The sequence below is a fragment of the Gigantopelta aegis genome, chromosome 6 (genome assembly GCF_016097555.1).
Source record: "Gigantopelta aegis isolate Gae_Host chromosome 6, Gae_host_genome, whole genome shotgun sequence".
Lineage (NCBI taxonomy): Eukaryota > Metazoa > Mollusca > Gastropoda > Neomphalida > Peltospiridae > Gigantopelta > Gigantopelta aegis.
Genome location: NC_054704.1, coordinates 80,184,729 through 80,197,382, shown reverse-complemented (window position 1 = coordinate 80,197,382; position 12,654 = coordinate 80,184,729). Strand labels below are relative to the sequence as shown.

At 37.2% G+C, this 12,654-nt stretch overlaps 1 protein-coding gene across 1 annotated transcript in view; it reads left to right on the top strand.

Moving 5' to 3' along the window:
* The first annotated feature begins 5,623 nt into the window (after positions 1-5,623).
* Positions 5,624-12,654, top strand: part of LOC121375022 (ergothioneine biosynthesis protein 1-like) — a 63,960-nt gene continuing 56,929 nt past the window's right edge. The window contains exon 1 of the mRNA XM_041502219.1: positions 5,624-5,759. The gene's annotated coding sequence lies outside the window, so the exon portion shown is untranslated. The remainder of the gene's footprint in view (positions 5,760-12,654) is intronic.

Here is a 12,654-nt window from a genome sequence, read left to right as displayed (position 1 = left end):
TTTGGTTGGTTGGCTCTTATTTATTTAACACACGGATATTATGTTCAATTAAAAAAAAAAAAAAAAAAAAAAATCACAAAAAGAGAGAAAGAAAGAAAGAAAGAAAGAACGAGAGAAAGAAATTACAATACTTACGATAAAATTTAATAACAAAACACAAGTGACTGAATAATTTGATTTATAAAAACAACAATAACCGGGGCCGAAACGACTAGGGTTATGGGGCATCTAAAAATCAATGGATGTAGGACAAATCAATGAATAAATGTACTTTAGGCCTATTAACAAAATAAAAATTAGTGCGAATCGAAACATGGGGTGAAACGACTCGATAATCCGGACAGTATGTTTTTTCCTAAAAGTGTCCGGTTTTACGACTTTCCGTAATACTGAATCATACCGAAAAGTTAATATATCCCTTGAATGGCATTATTAATAAAAGAAATAAACAACAAATGCAATTTGTATAAACATTTTATTATGTTTTTCTTTATATATAAAACTTATTTATTGGGGAAAAATAATTCTAAATGAATATTTTAAGAAAACAATTCAATTTTAAAAGTGATTTCTTAACTAGATTTAAAGGCTGTACTTTTGTGACATTTTCATTTCTTGGGATTAGTGTAAAAATAATATACAGTTACGTTTTTCCATTGACAGTTGGTCTTAATTTTAGTAATTACATTTTATAAAGGCAAGGGGCATGTTAACAAACGGTATGCTAGATCAGTGAACCATGTCATCCCTATGTTGAAGGAAAACTATCAAACAAAGAACCAACAATTAAACATACTCGGACTACAGGCATGGGCGTCAATCCGGCTTTAAAAGTGCGGGGGAGGGGGGGGCGTGTTAGTGTGTGTGTACATTGTGTGTGTGTGTGTGTGTGTGTGTGTGTGTACGCTGTGTGTATGTGTACATTGTGTGTGTACACTGTGTGTGTGTACAGTGTGTGTGTGCTAAACGAAAAGGGGGGGGGGGGCAGTTAAATATATTGTCCCCCGGCGTCCACTGAACGAAATATATAAGTTCAGTCCGGGCGTGGTAAATATATTTTTCTGCTCTGTGTATAAACTTGATGTGATTGATGTGACTTTAAATATTTTAATACTGTAATATACCAATATTATTTAGGCGGTGCTGCCGGTCATCTGACGCAGTAAACTGTAGGCTCACTGTCTAAATAATTATTAAAGCTTAGCCAGTGATCCTAGAGGACCTAGGTAAAATGTAGATTATTGTCTTTATTGTGATAGATACCAGTATTAATTCTGTGTTACACGGTTACTGAATGAGTAGTTAAGGGTTAATTAAAAATTAACCAGTTAGGAATAAAGTTGTAATTCCTTTATTAATTAAGTTCCCCTGGAAGCGTTTCTCAATTATCACACGTGGGTGTTGTGTCACGGTGAAGTGATTAGAATATTGTGTAAACTAGGCACGTAGTGATTAACTAATTAAGTGATCAGTTCTGGGTTGTTATTATATTGTTGTTGTTAATTAACTACTGCGGCAGTACATTTGTCAGCGTAGGTTAATACAGATTCCAAAGTGTATTGTGTTTTTGTTGTGTTTTCTAGTGAACTAAACGTGCTATAATAATACATACTTTATATAAGATCGTATCTCTGATCATACCTAGACGAGCCACACACTAGGGTATAACCGCCCGTTACAGAGAGATCTAATAGATATACAGTTAGGAGAGATATTTTGATAATCGTGTTTCATTCAGTTACGGGTATTATAGGATCCCGTGATATATATATATATATATATATATATATATATATATATATATATATATATATATATATATATATATATATATATATATATATATATATATACCGGGTATATAAAGCCCAAAATGGAGACTTGTGGGAGCGTTTTAACATGATGTTAGAAGAAGAAAGGAAAAGGGAATTTACTGACTTTAATAGATATTCCTCTCACTTAATGAAAAATGATTCTGAATACAACGTGTGTGGGCCATTGGGCTATTTTTCGTTCCAGCCAGTGCACCACGATGGTATATCAAAGGTCATGGTATGTGCTTTCCTGTCTGTGAAATGATGCATATAAAAGATCCCTTGCTATTAATGGAAATATGTAGCGGGTTTCCTTTCCATGACTATATGTCAAAATTACCAAATGTTTGGCTACTAATGGAAAAATGTAGCAGGTTTTGACTCTCAAGCTGTATCCTAACCGGACGAGTGCGACGCGAGCGAGACGAGCGACGCGATAGTATTTATATCCTAACCAGACGCAACCATAACGAAATTCTTCTTTTTAAAATTGTTATCAGCAGTTGAAACTGACGTGTAAAAGTTTTTTGAGTAGTTAACATATGTTTGTTGCTCGTATCGTGCGACAAAAAAAATAAGAAAAAAAGAAACAATTCCTATCGGTATTGTGTCGCGCGCTCAACGACATCAATCTGTCGCTTGGCACGCGTGTTTTTAGGATGCAGCAATTAAAATCAATGGTTTCTAAAAAATAAAATAAAAATAAAAATCGCTCGCGTCGCACGCGTCCGGTTAGCATACAGCTTTAAGCTGTATCCTAACCAGCCGCGAGCGATTATTTTAGAAATCACTGATTTCAATCACCGTATCCTAACCGCACGTTTGCGACGCGACGTATAATTGTGTCGCATCACACGCGTGCGGTTAGGATGCAGCAATTGAAATCAATGGTTTTTAAAAAAAAATTAACTTGCGTTGCTCGCGGTTAGGATACAGACGGTCAGAGTTACCAAACATTTGACATCCAATAGCCGAAGTGGCAGCGAGACGTAACCCAGTGCTAAAGCGCTCGCTTGATGTGCGGTCGGTTTTGGATCGATCTCCGTCAGTGCGCCCATTGGGCTATTTCCCGCTCCAGCCAGTGCACCACGACTGGTACATCAAAGGCCGTGGTATGTGCATATAAAAGATCCCTTGCTGCTAATCGAAAAGAGTAGGCTATGAAGTGGCGACAGTGGGTTTCCTCTCTCAATATCTGTGTGGTCTTTAACCATATACATGTCCGACACAATATAACCGTAAATAAAATGTGTTGAATGCGTTGTTAAATAAACCAGTTCCTTTCCTTCCTTCCAATAGCCGATTGTTGATTGATTAATGTGCTCTAGTGATGTCGTTAAACAAAACAAAACTTATACCACCTGATATCATTACTGTTTTGACAGTGATTCATGAGTGCCATCATCGCTGCCTGTCTCACTCTGTATATATCCTGGTGCAGATTTAGATTTGTCCAACCTGTCTTGGGTGTGGCAGTCATTCGGGCGACGTATTGGTATAATAGTGACTTGGGCAGTGGCAGCCCTTCCACTGGCGTAGGAAGCGGATATTTCGCCTTATATTTTCTTTATAATAGTGTAAAAGTGTGTAAATATAGAAGTGTGTCCCCCTCCCCCCACTTGTTGGCACCTTCATATGCCACTGCCATCTTTAGATAAAGCACTTGACAGTGGTTCGTGGAAACAATCACAATCTTACCAAAACACCCTTTTGACTGCCTTGAGTGGGGATACCATTGTTATGATGATAACAGTTTGGTACAGTTCTACCGGCCTCGCTGGCGTCGTGGTTAAGCCATCGGAAATAAGGCTGGTAGGTACAGGGTTCGAAACCCGATACCGGCTCCGACCCAGAGCGAGTTTTAACGACTAAGTGGGTAGGTGTAAGGCCACTACACCCTCTTCTCTCTTACTAACCACTAACAACTAACTCACTGTCTGGACAGACAGACCAGATGGCTGAGACGTGTGCCCAGGACAGCGTGCTTGAAACTTAATTGGATATAAGCACGAAAATAAGTTGAAATGAAATGTAGTCAATTGTGTCTACCATTTTCAGGCAGTAATCTGAGAGTACAGTTACTAACTCAGATGTTAAAATGATGTTTACATTCTATGTAGTATATTGTAAAAAAAGGTTTTTTTGTTTTTTTGTTTTTTGTTTTTTTAAAGTTGGCTCCCATTTGTAGCAGGGTCTTTGAGATTCCGGATTGGCCATTTTAATACTAATGAAAAGTAAAGTAAAAAGTAAAGTTTGTTTTATTTAACGACGCCACTAGAGCACATTGATTTTTTTTATCTTATTATCGGCTACTGAACGTCAAACATATAGTCATTCTGACACTTTTTTAATTTTTATTTTTTTAGAGGAAACCCGCTGTCGCCACATAGGCTACTCTTTTACGACAGGCAGCAAGGTGTCTTTTATTTGCGTTTCCCACAGGCAGGATAGCACAAACCATGGCCTTTGTTGAACCAGTTATGGATCACTGGTCGGTGCAAGTGGTTTACACCTACCCATTGAGCCTTGCGGAGCACTCAGTCAGGATTAAAAAGCCCATGCCTCGACTGGGATCCGAACCCAGTGCCTGTAGACTGATGGCCTAACCACGACGCCACCGAGGCCGGTCTTTTAAATACTAATGATTGTGATCAAAGATGTTAAAGTACCTGCATAATCAGAATATCATTCTATTCAGCTCTAAAATACAAACCACGATTATAAAATAGTTTTGTTAAAAAAAAGAAAAGCGTGAGATTATAGTAGCGTTGCGTGAGAGCGTGATCGCTGTTAGAAATGCGTGAGTTGACAGGCTTGCAATGTTTCGAGAGACGTAACTAGTTCTACACACTTCAAAAAGCGAGCCATTGTTAAAACGTTTAGACTAAAACTAGATAAGTTTGTAGAGTTTTAACTACAATGTACAATACATGCTATTTTAGTATGTGTATGCATCTGTGTGTGGTGTGTGTGTGTGTGTGTACGTGCGTGCGTACGTACAGACGCATGCATCTGATTGCGTTCATACACGAGTATGTAGGCCGGTATGTGTGTGTTTGCACCTAAACGCGTGCGTACATGTGTCACGGTATGTACGTATACGTATAAACTGAATACTTTTTTAAATTCTAAGTAAAAAAAAAATTAGCATTAACCCCATCACACCTATATGTAAAACGCTGTAAGTACAGAAAGTGTGATTTCCCTATACAGCGATTTTAGTGAAGGGAGCACGTATAAGTTTGTACTTGTTTTAGGCTATTAAACTCTTGCTGAAACACGCACATCAGTTAGTCAATAACATTTTAAACATTGCAGCAAACTCAGGAATGTCCCTTTAATTACAAGCGCTAGGGTTGTAAATTAGTTTTAGTAGGAAAAGCCGTTTAAATTTATTTATGAAATAGAATACTACATCCGTGTTCTTTAGAAACCTGTTGTTTAAAGAGTATCAAACTCGCTTTCGCTCGTTAGATACGTTAACTCGTTGTAAATATAAATGGTATCTAACGGCCACTCGTGTAGTATTCTCTCTATATGTTGCACTAGTCATATTTAAAACAATGTTTAATTCTGTATGATGGTTACCAGTCTCAACCCACCCTACCCAACCGCTTCCGACGCTTATGGGTGTCTCCCCGATTGTTATTATTAATTCCCGCTCCGCTTTGTCCAATGATAACGAATCTAAAACGGCGATGTCACCACTTATTTTAACTTGTTGCCGCTGACCAACATAAAGGCTTCGTGGAAAACGTGCATTGAGGCACGCTTGGAATAGACCATGTAGTCACGTGGTCTGTTTATGCGAATAAAACCTCGAGATAACGGAAGTGATGGCAACATTCTGTGTGGAAAACAGGAGTAGAGGAGTCAGAGGCTTTTGGTGGCTTGCCATTTGTTGTCCTTATTCTTGCTGTCACGTGGAGAGATCGAGTCAAACCGGTATGTGTGTTACCCCTATTTAATGCCGCAGTCCTGTGTAGGTTACCTTTCATCAAATCAATGCTCGACGTCGATAATGTTAACATTTTATAATATTGCAGGCAATTCTAATTTTAAAATTTGCAAAACTTATGTTTTTCACATTTTTTAAAATGAAATTAATCTATCCAGTATGTAATTTTTTTATCATGTGAAAATAATATTAAAAATGTTATGTGCTTCCATTCAGTATAGGCCTAAGAAATGTAGTGTTCATGCAGTGTTCGAAATAAGGACTTATCCGTTAGTCCTGACAAGTGATAATCTGCTAGGTCAAGCAAAATGTACTTCAGTGGTTGTCCAGTGAACAAGTAAAAATGTATAATCCTGTTTCAGTTTGAGCAATCAAAAACATTGTCCTTGCTCTTGAATAAAACTAATAAATTCTCCTTATTTCTATCACTGGTGTTTGATATTCGGTCTGAAAATGGCATTTGAATATTCAATGGAAATGATGAATGAATATTCAAATATTTAAATACCAACTAAACAACTGACTCAAACTATAATGTTTTTTAAAACTGATTTATAGTTTGAATTGTGTAATGGACTTGAAAATAAAGTTACGATAGAAAACAAATAAAAATCATAATGCAGAAGTGACTGGTAACTCGCCTAACTTAAATATTAAATCTAGTAATACTAGTACTGAATTATCAAAAAAACCCATACCACATCCAGCATGTACTCATACAGAAAACCACTAGATCATATATTTCACATATTTTTTCCAGTTCAAATGTAGCATTGTGACAGTCCTCAGCAGTCATTCATTCATTTATACTTATTTTGGTGCTTATATCCAATTAAAGTTCAAGCATGCTTTCCTGGGCATATCTCAATTGTCTGTCCAGGACAATGGGTAATTATTATTATTATTTTTTTTTTTTGTCGTCTATATAAACAAAGATGGGGTGATTCCCAAGATATGACCCTTTCATTATTGCTGATTTTAGTCAAAATGGGTGTGACCACCAATATTGAAATTACCATAGATCAGTAACTGTTAGTTCAAACTTGCTGAAAGTGGTATTGTTGGAAAGGAAATTTCACAAGGATTTCAGATCTGATCTGTGTGTTAAATTTGTATCAATCAACTTTAATTGTTTTTACTCTAAATATTTTATGCTCCACCTTGATGTGAAGCTGCCTGATTTACTGCAAAGGCAACCTGTAGATGCCAAGTGCAGGGCCATATCTATTGGGGGAGCAAGGGGTCAGTTGCCCCCCCCCCCCTCCATTTTTTTTTTTTACTGGTTATTGATATTGATATTTTAAGTACCGGGTATTTGTAACCTCCCTGAAATGGCTGCAAAATAGTATTTCAGAGCCTCTAGATTAAAACATTTCCGGGGGGTGAGGCCCCCAGACCCCCTAGTATATTACGCTTTGCATGGTCATTCACTGGCGTACAAAGGGGGGGGGGGGGTAAGGTATTTAAAATATTTTTGCTTTATATTTGCTTTATAATAGTGTAAAAGTGTGTAAATATAAAAGTGCCCCCCCCCCCCCTCCCTTTTTGGCACCTTTGCCACTGTCATTCATTTCTAGAATTCATTCCCTTCCCCAAAACAAGATAAAAATCCTAGCTACAGCCTAAACGGGTCAGTGACATTGTAATGGGTGGTGAGACTAGCAGTTATGGAGGACAAAAGATTGGTTAAGGCATCAAAATAAACAAATGTGTCGGGCAACCCATATTATATACGAAATACAGATATGTTAACCTACATTGTGTGTATATAGGTTACAACACAATTTGTATTTCCTTTGTTATTAATATAAATTTCCATTCACTATACAGACTGATACTTTGTTATACACTCATGTTATCCATTCATTCACTTATGTTATCCATTCAACTGGGAGGGGTGGGACGTAGCCCAGTGGTAAAAGTGCTCGCTTGATGCACGGTCTGTTTAGGGTCGATCCCCATCGGTGGCCCCATTGGGCTATTTCTCGTTCTAGCCAGTGCTCCAAAACTGATGTAACAAAGGCCGTGGTATGCAATATCCTGTTTGTGGGATGGTGCATATAAAAGATCCCTTGCTGCTAATCGAAAAGAGTAACCCATGAAGTGGTGACAGCTGGTTTCCTCTCTATATCTGGGTGGTTCTTAACCATATGTCTGACACCATATAACCGTAAATAAAATGTGTTGAGTGCGTTGTTAAATAAAACATTTCCTTCCATTCATCTGATTGGGTTTTTTCTTGTTCCAACCAGTGCACCACACCTTCACCGTTTTATGATGTGCTTTCCTGTCTGTGGGAAACTGCATTTAAAAGATCCTATGCTGCATTAGGAAAAATGTAGCTGATATCCTCTTTTTCTTACATGTCAATTACCTAATGTTTGACATCCAATATCCAATGTGCTCTAGTGGTGTCGTTAAACAAATCAGACTAACTTTTTCATTCATGTCACTGTTCTCACTGTACTGATTCAGTATGTGTTTCTAAATAACAACACTTCTACTGATGTAATTTAGTTTAATAAGATTTTATGGAGAACGAACTACCATTCTCGACATTGACATGTGGTAACCTGAACGACCATTCTTAACTTCTTCTTCTTCGCCTGTGGGTGTGGTTGGTCAGCTGGCCAGTAGTTTTTTTTTAAAAGAAACATATTTTATGAACGCAACTTACAGAGAGTTTGTTAAAGGGACATTCCTGAGTTTGCTGAACTTTTTAAGATGTTATCGACTAACAGAAACTTTTTAACGATTGTAATTACATATCAAATATATTTTTCTGTATAAAATATTAGTGGCTGTATATTAAATGTGTTTCTGATTGTTCTAATATTTGTACTAGGTTAAATGTCATTTTATTTACTAAATATATTTTTTTCGTACGTACAAAATTATTTGAAGACAAAATCGAGTTTTGGCTTCTTACAAATATTAAGATGATCAGAAACACATTGAATATATAGATACTGATATTCTAAACAAGAAAATATATTTAATATGTATGTTTAATCGTAGAAATGTTATTAGTCGGAAACATCTTATAATTCAGCAAACTCAGGAATGTCCCTTTAAATGTTTACCAACATCACTAAAACACATTGATTAATTAATCATCGGCTATTGGATGTCAAACATACGGTAATCTCTAGTCGTCAAAGGAAACCTGCTGCATTTTGTCATTAGTAACAAGGTATCTTTTATATGCACTTTCCCACAGACAGGAAAGCACACACCAAGGCCTTTGAACAGTTATGGTGCACTGGTTGGAATGAGTAAAACACAATCGATCCTGTGAAGCAAACACCTATCAACGAAGGAAGGAAATTTTTTAGTTAACGACGCACTCAACACACTTTATTTACGGTTATATGGTGTCAGACATATGGTTAAGAACCACATAGATACTGAGACAGGAAACCCGCTGTCGCCACTTCATGGGCTACTCTTTTGTCATTAGCAGCAAGGGATCTTTTATATGCACCATCCCACAGACAGGATAGCACATACCATGGCCTTTGATGTACCAGTCGTGGCACACTGGATGGAGCGAGAAATAAGCCCAATAGGCCCACTGACGGGGATTGATCCCAGACTGACCGAGCATCAAGCTTTACCACTGGGCTATGTCCCACCCCTAAACGCCTATCAGGCCAGCACTCAACTGACCGAGTTGAATTCCGCCCCTTCAACTTGTAAAGTACTGTGGTTTTGGATGTTTATAAATAAAGATCTACATTCAGATATTCTCCCTTTGTTTTTAATCAGTTGTTGAATTAATTATTTACGCACACATTCAGGTTTAATTATCAGTTGTGTACATCAAGCAGATGTTATTTTCTTGTTCATTTAGGCCACTAACATTATTTTAATCACAAAACTGCAATGAATAAATGGTAACATTGACGTGGAGATACAGAATGGTTTGGGGGGGGGGGGGGGGCGGCGGGGTGGGGTATGGTGATTTTTGCTTTTCTGTTTGAAAACCAATGATTGGCCAGAAAAGGTGGGAATGTTTTTTGTATGTCCTCATCTACCTTGGTTATTGGGATCGATCCCTATCGGTCAGCTTATTGGGCTATTTCTCGTTGCAGCCAGTGCACCATGACTGGTATATCAAAGGCCATGGTATATGCTATACTGTCTGTGGGATGGTGCATATAAAAGATTCCTCGTTGCTAATCGAAAAGAGTAGCCCATGACGTGGTGACAGCGGGTTTCCTCCCTCAATATCTGCGTGGTCCTTAACCATATGTCTGCCGCTACATAACCGTAAATGTGTTGAGTGTGTCGTTAAATAAAACATTTTCTTCCTTCCTTCCATGCACTTTGCACAAGAACAGCAATTTAATTTGGCAATGGATGAGTGAACCCTGCTTGGTTCCCTCATTGGCCATAGCCACCCCTCTTTTGCCAAATTGGTACTCTAAATGATTTCCTTCACATTTTCCATAGTCAAGGCAACTTTAATGACCTTGACTTTGCTCCCAAATGACCTCATTTGTATCCACAAGGGGTGGGAAGTAGCCCAGTGGTAAAGTATTCGCTTGATGCACAGTCGGTCTGGGATCAGTCTTAGTCATTGTGCCCATTGGGCTATTTCTCACTCCAGCCAGTGCATAACAATTGGAACATCAAAGACTGTGGTATGTGCTATCCTGTCTATGGGATGGTGCATATAAAAGATCCCTTGCTGCTAATGGAAAAATGTAGTGGGTTTCCTCTCTAAGACTATATAAAATTACAAAATTTATGTTCGACATACAATGATTAATAAATCAATGTGCTCTAGTGGTGTTATTAAACAAAACAAACACTAAACTTTGTATCCACAATGTCATTATGAATCACAATATTATTATTTGAGGTGGCGAAGTATTATTTCTAGTATAGATGGTGCTGTTGGAGCTACCAGAATACATTTTAAAATAATAAATAAATGTTGACGTACCTGGTTAAAATCGACACACACGCTGACCAGAGACCAGCAACACATATTGTTTTGGCTTATATAGATAGATACACATGTACCAGCCCATGTATGTTTTGGGTTCTCTTGAACCAAATCAGTTTCCATAATAATTAATGTTAAATTTTTTGAATAAAGCTTACAAACAGTATATCAACCTATACCCAGTCAATACACCAAATATAAAAAGATTATAGCACCTGGTACTGTATAATACTTTATTTTCGCGTTTTTCGCGTGTGAATGAAATTCGTGAAAATATATTCCACGCGAAAATAAACTTTTTTATAAAGGCCGACAAAAAAAAAAAAAAAATGTAGTCTCGTTCAACTATACCACATTAGTTTCTGATGTACGAGGCTAGTAGTAACAAAGCGGTGCTCCCTCCTGTCGCGGAACAAACCACAAAACACAAAAGCTGTTTAGAACTTTAAATCAAGAACATGATTATTAGTACATACATGATAATAAAACAATACTAACACTAAAAAGTTTTATGCTGTTTTCCTTCGCATGTGCTAGCGATCAGTTCTTCGGACAGAGTCAACACGTGTTCAACGACGGAAGTAAACATGCATTATCACAGTATATTAAAAATGTGGAAGTGAAAAAATCCGGACTGGGCTATGTTCAGATATTTCACAATTTTATTTTTATTTTTGGCCTGTTAGCCAATCACTAACCGTTTTGAACTAGTATTTTGACGGCAATAAATATTGTTTCAATCAAACTTAAGTTACTGAGTACTAGTAGCTTGTGCCTTCAAATTTCGTTTCATTTGTTTTCGGTTTTTGTTTTTATAACAATTATAAGGATTAAGAAAAACTGTATGCGCTAAGCACCTTCTGTAAGCTTATTAACTTGTAAACAATAAAGTCTTGATTGGTTAAAGCAGGAAAACTATTGTTTTATGTGTATAGCACTCGTGTGTACATGGATTAGTTCTACAGATTAGCGTAACAACCAGCAAAACTAAGTTCCGTTTTTAAAACAAAATTATTGACATCTGTACTTCCGGTTTTTTTATTGATGGGGGTTGTGAGATTCGCGAAAATAAATGTTCGCGAATTAACCCATTTTTTCATTAAATTGAGAAAATTTGATCCCGCGAAAATAAAAGTATTCTACAGTATTTAATCCACTTTGCCAGTTATCTAGGGAGCGGAATTTTTGTCAGAAGGTATGCATTATGGTTTATCTGGAACATTAGACTAATGCTATTCTTAAACTATCAACTGTCACGACAGAGTTGGCCAACTGAACAGTTGCGTTGTAATTTCCCCCACTCCCTACTTACGATGTCTGTTCTCAGATTAACAACTAATCGGTCGTAGGTGTATACAATGAGAATCCAGTTGTAAGAATGCTCAAGACAGCAACTGGACAATCATAGAAGTCGTGAGATCGTGAGATTGTGACAGTTGGTTGTCTGACCCTAGCGAGATCGTGAGATTGTGACAGTTGGTTGTCTGACCCTAGCACAAGTACAGTGGAACTCTAATCAGATTACTTCTTCAGTACATACACACTTTGAGGTTTGAACGAGGTGGTCTACTTTTAAATAAAACATTTCCTTCCTTCCTTTCTTCCCACACTTGGCCTGCATGGTGCTTATAAAACATTTAGAGTCTAGACTTGAGACTAATAGAATCTGAGACATTAATGTAGTGATGCTATACAAATTGTATGTGTGTGATGTCATTAACCAGTTGAACCACTTGGCTATTTTTGTATTGATGTTGTATGCTTTTCTTTTTTTCTATCTGCTGACACCAGTTTGTTTGGTATTGTGCAATAAAGTGAACTGAAATTTAATTGAATTAGTCGTTAGGTTATGAATGTAAAATCGATTGACATCGGAATTATTTTGCATCAACCATGACACACTTACATTTTATTGTTTAGATTATACA